Source organism: Sturnira hondurensis, unplaced genomic scaffold, assembly GCF_014824575.4.
Source record: "Sturnira hondurensis isolate 20B ecotype Veracruz unplaced genomic scaffold, ASM1482457v3 Scaffold0019216, whole genome shotgun sequence".
Classification (NCBI taxonomy): Eukaryota; Metazoa; Chordata; class Mammalia; order Chiroptera; family Phyllostomidae; genus Sturnira; species Sturnira hondurensis.
Genome location: NW_028091847.1, coordinates 4,037,179 through 4,044,076, shown reverse-complemented (window position 1 = coordinate 4,044,076; position 6,898 = coordinate 4,037,179). Strand labels below are relative to the sequence as shown.

The 6,898-nt window shown below is 38.4% G+C and overlaps 1 non-coding gene across 1 annotated transcript; it reads right to left on the bottom strand.

Moving 5' to 3' along the window:
- Nucleotides 1-2,955: 2,955 nt before the first annotated feature.
- Nucleotides 2,956-3,150, bottom strand: LOC118974304 (U2 spliceosomal RNA). The gene has a single exon (XR_005063868.1). It is a non-coding gene; the product is annotated as a U2 spliceosomal RNA (small nuclear RNA).
- Nucleotides 3,151-6,898: the final 3,748 nt, after the last annotated feature.

The window sequence follows — 6,898 nt, the reverse complement described above, 5'->3', positions numbered from 1 at the left end:
GCCACTGGTGCCCTTCAAGCTGCTACTGCAGTGCTGGAGCCCAGAGGGAGAGAGTTTGATGAGTAGGTGCCTTTTTTGTGTGTGTTCTTTAAGAAGAACCAATTGGGGCTTCAGCAGTTTCTTCCACCAACTTAATCCCTGCTGGTTTTTGCAGAAGTTGTGGGGACTGATCTTCCTGCCACTGGAACCCTGGGCTGGAGACCTGGATGTGGGGCTGGGACTCCTGACTCCCGAGATATCTCTCCCAAATATTTATCTACCACATGTGAGTGTGGGACCAGCCTGTTCCATGTCTGCGCCTCATTCTAACAGTCTGAATGATGAGGTTTCTTTAGTGCCATAGTTGTCAGACTTCCATTCAACTCAATTTCTGATGTTTCTGAGTGACGGTGGTTTTATATTTTAGTTGTAATTTTGATGTGGTTGTGTGAAGACGTGAGCTGTGTCTGCCTATGCTGCCACCTTGACTGTAAGTCCCCTAGTACCATATATTTAATTTCAATTTAAATTTGTTCTATTGCATAGCCTCAAAGTATAGCTCTGTCCTAATAGGAAACTTTCAATTATAGATTCCTTTCAGTCAGTAAATGAAACATGGAGTGCTCATGGGGAGACTGCAGTTGCTGTTGAAAGAGTAAGGTGTTAAAATTAAAAGGAAAGGATGTCATGTCTCCTGCTCTCAAAGATATGAATCATATTTATATTTAAGGCTCCACCCAAAGTAAATTATTGACATTGCTTTTAGTACCCACTTAAGGAAAACTTGGATTTTTGTTTGTTTGTTTGTTTGTTTGTTTTTTAAAGATTTTATCCATCCATCTCTAGAGAGGAGAAAGGGAGAAAGAGAGGGAGAGAAACATCAATGTATGGTTACCTCCCATGCGTGCCCCCCTGGAGACCTGGACCACAAGCCAGGCGTGTGCCCTGACTGGGAATCGAACTGGCAACCTTTTAGTTCACAGACCAGAACTCAATTCACTGAGCCACACCAGCCAGGGCAGGACAACTTGTTCATAAAACTTTTTCTTTATAACTCCTGCAGCTGTATATCAGATAGGCCGGGTACCAAAGTTCTAAACTTGACGGTGACACTGCAAGTAATGCAAAAGTTCATGGAAGCAGAAGAGAAAGTGAGGCATGGAATAAAAAGAGCAAGTGTTCTTTATTACTTCCCTGAAGTCTATATCCTGCCAGACCTCAGATAAAAAGAAAGATGTATGGGTGGATGGAAACACAGGTAGGTAGGTAAATAAAAATTAAGAACATAGACTCTGGATCTAGACAAAGTTTGAGTCCTGGCCTCTACTACTTACTACAAGTATGATCCCAGTTTTTCTCATCTATAAAACTGAGGATGACATTGGATTATAGTAAGGACTGAGTTTTTATGTGAACTGCTTAGAGAGTGTTTGGTGCAGAGTAAGCATTTTATAAGGGTTTGCTACTCTTTGTATATACTTACATCTATACACATACATACTTTTTTAACAAATGAGGTTTTACTATATGTATTTTTTCACTTCATAAGTTGGAAGAATGTGCTTATAACGCAGATAGGTCTATTTCACTCTGTAACTGCTGCACCGTATCCCGCAGTAGAGTTGCGTCAGAATTTCTTTAACCATTCTCCCACTGGTCATTTAGGTTGTTTCCAGGTGTTCTGCCTCAGAGCAACTGATAATATCTTATCTTTGAATATAAAATAAGGCTTGCAGAAAGGGCAGGCATATAACATACACCCATTTTGTAAATGATCAAAATGGTGCTCAGAGAAGCTTAGTGAATTGCCCAGGTCATACAGCGAGTAAGTACGAGTTCAGAGAACTAGTTTAACTAGCAATTTCACACTGTCTTACCTCAAATTCTTCCACCTGATGTAGAATAGGTCTACAGATAAAGAAGTCTTGATGTCACATGTCACAATAAGACTTTGCTGCTTTTTAGAGTAAGCATCAGGTAACTGCATATTTATGTGCTTCCAAAGGGGCTGTAAGTCAAGGGATAGAAAGGAATATACTAAAAGATAAAGTAAAACAGTAAGCCTGGCACTGTCCTAGGTATTACATAGAACATTAAAATTATGACACCAATCTTAAATACTTAAATAATTTGAAATCAAGATATATAAAACATGGAGGTGGGAGAGGAAATAGAGAAGATGACTTGCAATTTGACAGTGTGGGAGAATAGTATTTGAAAAACTGCCACATTTGACTTTAAGTTTTCCAGGTGGTACCCCCTTGATTAACTCTGATCTGGCTCTATTAATATCGATCCTTATACTCCCTTATACCCACAGTCTCTAATCCTGTCACACTCTACTAAATAGTATTAAGATCATCAAAACTTCATGAACTACATACATTATGAGACAATTAAATTAACTTTAAGTTATTGTGGCTGCGAACATATAATTATTTTATATACAATGAAGCTTCAGCCAAAGGTAGTCCTTCTCATACAAGACTACTATACAATATCTCCAAAAAAGTGCAGGGCTCATCGTAAAATTAGATTTTTAATAGCCTGTGCTTTTAATTTCACCTTTTTGTGGGATCCAAGAACAGAGAAAAATTTAATATCATAATATATATGTTGTTGTTGCTAATCTTGCTATACTCCCAACATCAGGAAAGAATTTTATTCTCAGCTAGATCATTCAATGACTTCAGGACTAGGTAAATGACTTCCCCATGTTGAAATGTCCTCTTACATAAAACAGAGTTAGTGTACTTGTTTTGTTGGAAAATAGGCATATTCATTTTGTTGATATTTAGCTGAACATTTGACAAAGCATAGAAGATGTAAATTGTAAAATTTTACTGCAATGAGAGAAGCACTAAATTTTAGAAATGTTCAGGAAATAGTATCACTCTAAGGCAGAGGATGGAAAAAAATGAAGCAGCATGGCATTTTCCAAACACACACACACACACACACACACATTTTTCCCCAGCAATGTGCACCGTTCCTGAAGGTACTGTACCAGGACAATGCCTGGCATGGATGGAACAAGCTCCTATTTTGTCTCCCTGCTACAAAAGTCCACTTAAGGGTAAGATGCGTTCCTGGGTTAGAGGATGTGTCAGATGATAAACTGGTAAGAACAGATAACTATACCTGATCTTTGCCAAAAGGCCAAGAAGCAAGCCAAATATATTTCTCAACTATCACTAGGTCAGTTCATTTAGCAGACTGCTGTTTCTGAGTTATAGTAACATATATAAGAAGCTTATAAAAATCCTTATCAAAATCAGTTGGACACAATACAACAATTTAACTCCTAATGATAGCCACCTCTAACTATGAATGACATACAATACATTATGTTTGAACTGGATTTTCAGCGGCAGATCCTTATTCTACCACCCAGACAGCCCTATAAAGTTGCGCTTGTGGCCTTAATCCCACTTGGATGTGTGCCCTGCTGCCTCTACTTTCCATCATTCTGGTGCTTTAGTCTTCTTGAATAAGTGAACAATCTTTGTTTCTGTACCTTATTAGGCCAAAGACCATAACAGCTAGTGATGGCATCAGCAAGCCCTGCGGGCAGGATTCTCTGCAGACCCAGCCAACCTCCAACAAACCCCTTTTTATACTCCTGTTTCTAGGAAGAATTATGATGGCGGTGCCCTGCTGTTGATCAGTCAAATCTGTGGTAGGCCTAGAGATAAGTCCTGTAAGTGTGCTGTACTGTAAAACAGCGGCTCCCATTCATTAGTAGCTTGTGTGTAATAAACCACCAAGAAGGGGGGTAGTGAGGGGAGGCAGCTGCAATGTGCAAGAGCAAACAAGGCATCTCATTCTTGGGAGCCAAAACTTTGTAATTTGCTACTGGGCAGCCTGCTCTTGCTGACATTCTTTCTGATAACATAGTAGTGGCCTATCTGTATTTATAGTTTGACTACTAACCCAAAAGATTTTATTTGGTAAATATATTTATATATATATATAGAGAGAGAGAGAGAGACATTTTTCTCTACCAACTGTTAACCTTAAACCTTAAACTAATTTATGCTAGCCATTGTTTTATAGTATTGGTTTTATAAGGATGGCACTTCAAAAGATACCAACTAAAAGTCACACTGCAAGAATATTCTCAAGGAATGAATGGTGTCTCTTCTGTAATATATTTTCTAGACATAGAAGTGTTTATTGACTAGAAAGGTGTTTTGGGAAATGCTTGTCTTTTTAAAATTAAAAATATAGACTAAATCTCACTTTTTGGCTATTAAGCATCTAGGAAACACTGCTTTGCAACAATTCTGCAAATTATTCATCTGCCTAAACCAAAATGTGGAAAGCAATTTAATGGAGAAAAGAAGACAATACACACCTGTTGGGTGAAAAAAGGAAATAACTCTGAATAGATCCTTTTAATTCAGGATGGGTTAAATCTAATAAAAGGGAAACACACTTGAATTTGCTCACAACTACTTAATGAGATAAAAAAATACTGCAGTTTCTGCAATAAATGCTTTCTTTTTACACCCAAAGCAGGTGCATGGCACTGTGATATCAACACTGTACTTGTTCCTCATCGGCCCCCACTGCTCTTCCCAATGGGAATGGAATACTGTACATTCTAGGCATTTTTTCTTCACCACTCCAAGCTCAGGGTCAGGAGAGCGGCCATGGCAGAGTGGAAGGCACACCAGTTGTTTTGGAATTCTTGCAGGTGTTTAAAAAGCGAAGGATTCTTTTGAGAGGCACATCTGCCTTTGTCGTATGCCATTTGTGCTAAAGCCTGTGAGGTTTTTGTTTGTTGGTTTGACAGACTGACGCGTAATGGCCAGGGCTGTGGAGCGGCTGGTCCGACCAGGCCGTTCTGAGAAGCCAGGTTTCTCTGAAACCCAGCTGCCCCGGTCACCCGTGGTTTTTCTCTGCCCTTCAACAGAAAAGGTGTTTTAATGAACTTTTTGGCTTCTTGATTGCGTTCACAATTTTTGTTACATTGTTTTAAACTCTAAGTTAAGATGAAATAAGGACTTTGATAGCTTAATAATATCTACAAAGAGTTTTCAAAACCAAGCTGTCCTTCAAATGTACTTAGAAGTGGTCAAAGAGATTTATGGCATTAATATGAATATTGGGCTACCATAAAATTTAGAACTTGAGAACACATCTGCATCAGTGATGAATGAGGGAACTTAATAGAGGCAAAACCTGCAACATTAAAACTTGTTCACCTTTTAAACACTAAAACAAAACTTTCATTTTATTTTTGAAATCTTTTTTTCTTTTGCATCTTGGTGAATAGTGTACCCAAATCTGTATGTAAGCATATATCTTATCAATCATGTTACCACAAAGCCAAGTAAATATGTGTGAAAGCAAACTTCAATATGGTGTCTTTTGTTGACAAAGTGAAATCAGAAATCATTAACATTCTCTGTACATAGGGAGTGTCTCATGAAATTAAGAATTCCAAACTCATACTTCTAATATTAACTTTATTGTTGATGGGACTTTCTCAATTTTATGGTACTGTGTGATAGGCCTTTACCCTGCCATCCTATTAGAAAGGCACAAAATAACAAAGGAATACCAAGTGTTAATTAAGCAAATGCAAAATATCATAAGCATGTTCACAAGAACACTCAATTTAGTTAACCTTAACATACATGCTCCATTGACCAAAGCATCTCCCGGACACACATCTTCCCTTGACTGCATAATACCTCTCTGGACTGAAAGGGCCTTTCCTTTGACAAAGCATCTCAGTTTGGGTGTCTTATTGGTCAGCATATTATCAGGTCTATCTGAATAACCAAGTTTCCATGGAGCTCTGCACCAGAGAAAGAGAAAAGGCAAAACAAAACAGAACTCCTTTCAGGCCCAGTAATAGCTGTTCAGAACTGGCTAAGGGAACCTAGAAGGAGCCCACTGCCATGATTTGGGCGAGAGATTATTAAAAATGAAAAGCCACTCACTAAACTGTAAAATGGGAAAATGGCCATTGTTTTGCCTTCTTATATTGATGAGTTATGTTCTGGATACTTAAAATTTTTAATAACTATTAATTTTTTAAAAATATTTATTTATTTTTAGAGAGGGGAAGGGAAGGAGAAAGTGGGAGAGAAATATCAATGTGTGGTTGCCTCCCATGTGTCTCCTACTGGGGACCTGGCCTGCAACCAAGGCATGTGCCCTGACTGGGAATGGAACCAGCGACCCTTTGCTTCACAGGCCCGTGCTCAATCCACTGAACTATACCAGCCAGGGCAAAACTTTCTTAAATAAGGATTCCTTTCCTGTTCCTGCAATAGGACTTAAATGTACTCAGGTCTTTGTAATTAATTTGCTAGATTTAGAAAGTAAAAAACAGTATAGCAAGTTAAAGTTGAGTTTTAGATGAACGATAATTTTTTAGTATTAATGTAATACTGTGTGGGATATACTTAAAAATAATCTGGCTCTAGCTGCTATGGCTCAGTGGACTGAGTGCTGGTCTGAGAACTGAAAGGGCACTGACTGGAATCCCAGTCAGGGCACATGCCTTGGTTGTGGGCCAGGTCCCCAGTTGGGGTTGCACGAGAGATAACTGATCAATGTGTGTCCTGCACATCTCTGTTTATCTCGGTTTGTTTCCCTTCCCCTCTTCTGATATAAATAAATAAAATCTTTAAAAAATCTGTGGTCCATCTGGTATTTAACTTTAACTGGGTCTCCTATTTTATCAGGCAAGTCTATTGGGAGTGAGGTTAATTAATGACAAGCATGATTGGAAGCCTCGTGGTTTGAAAGGCTTAAAATTTTTTATTAGGTTTTATTTTTCTGAGTTCGAAAAGGATTTCCCTAAGAATTTCTGTTATCTTTTTAGAGTAATATGATTAATGACAATAACTATGATGACCAAGTACCTGCCCAAATACACAGCAACCAGAGGAGCCAGATG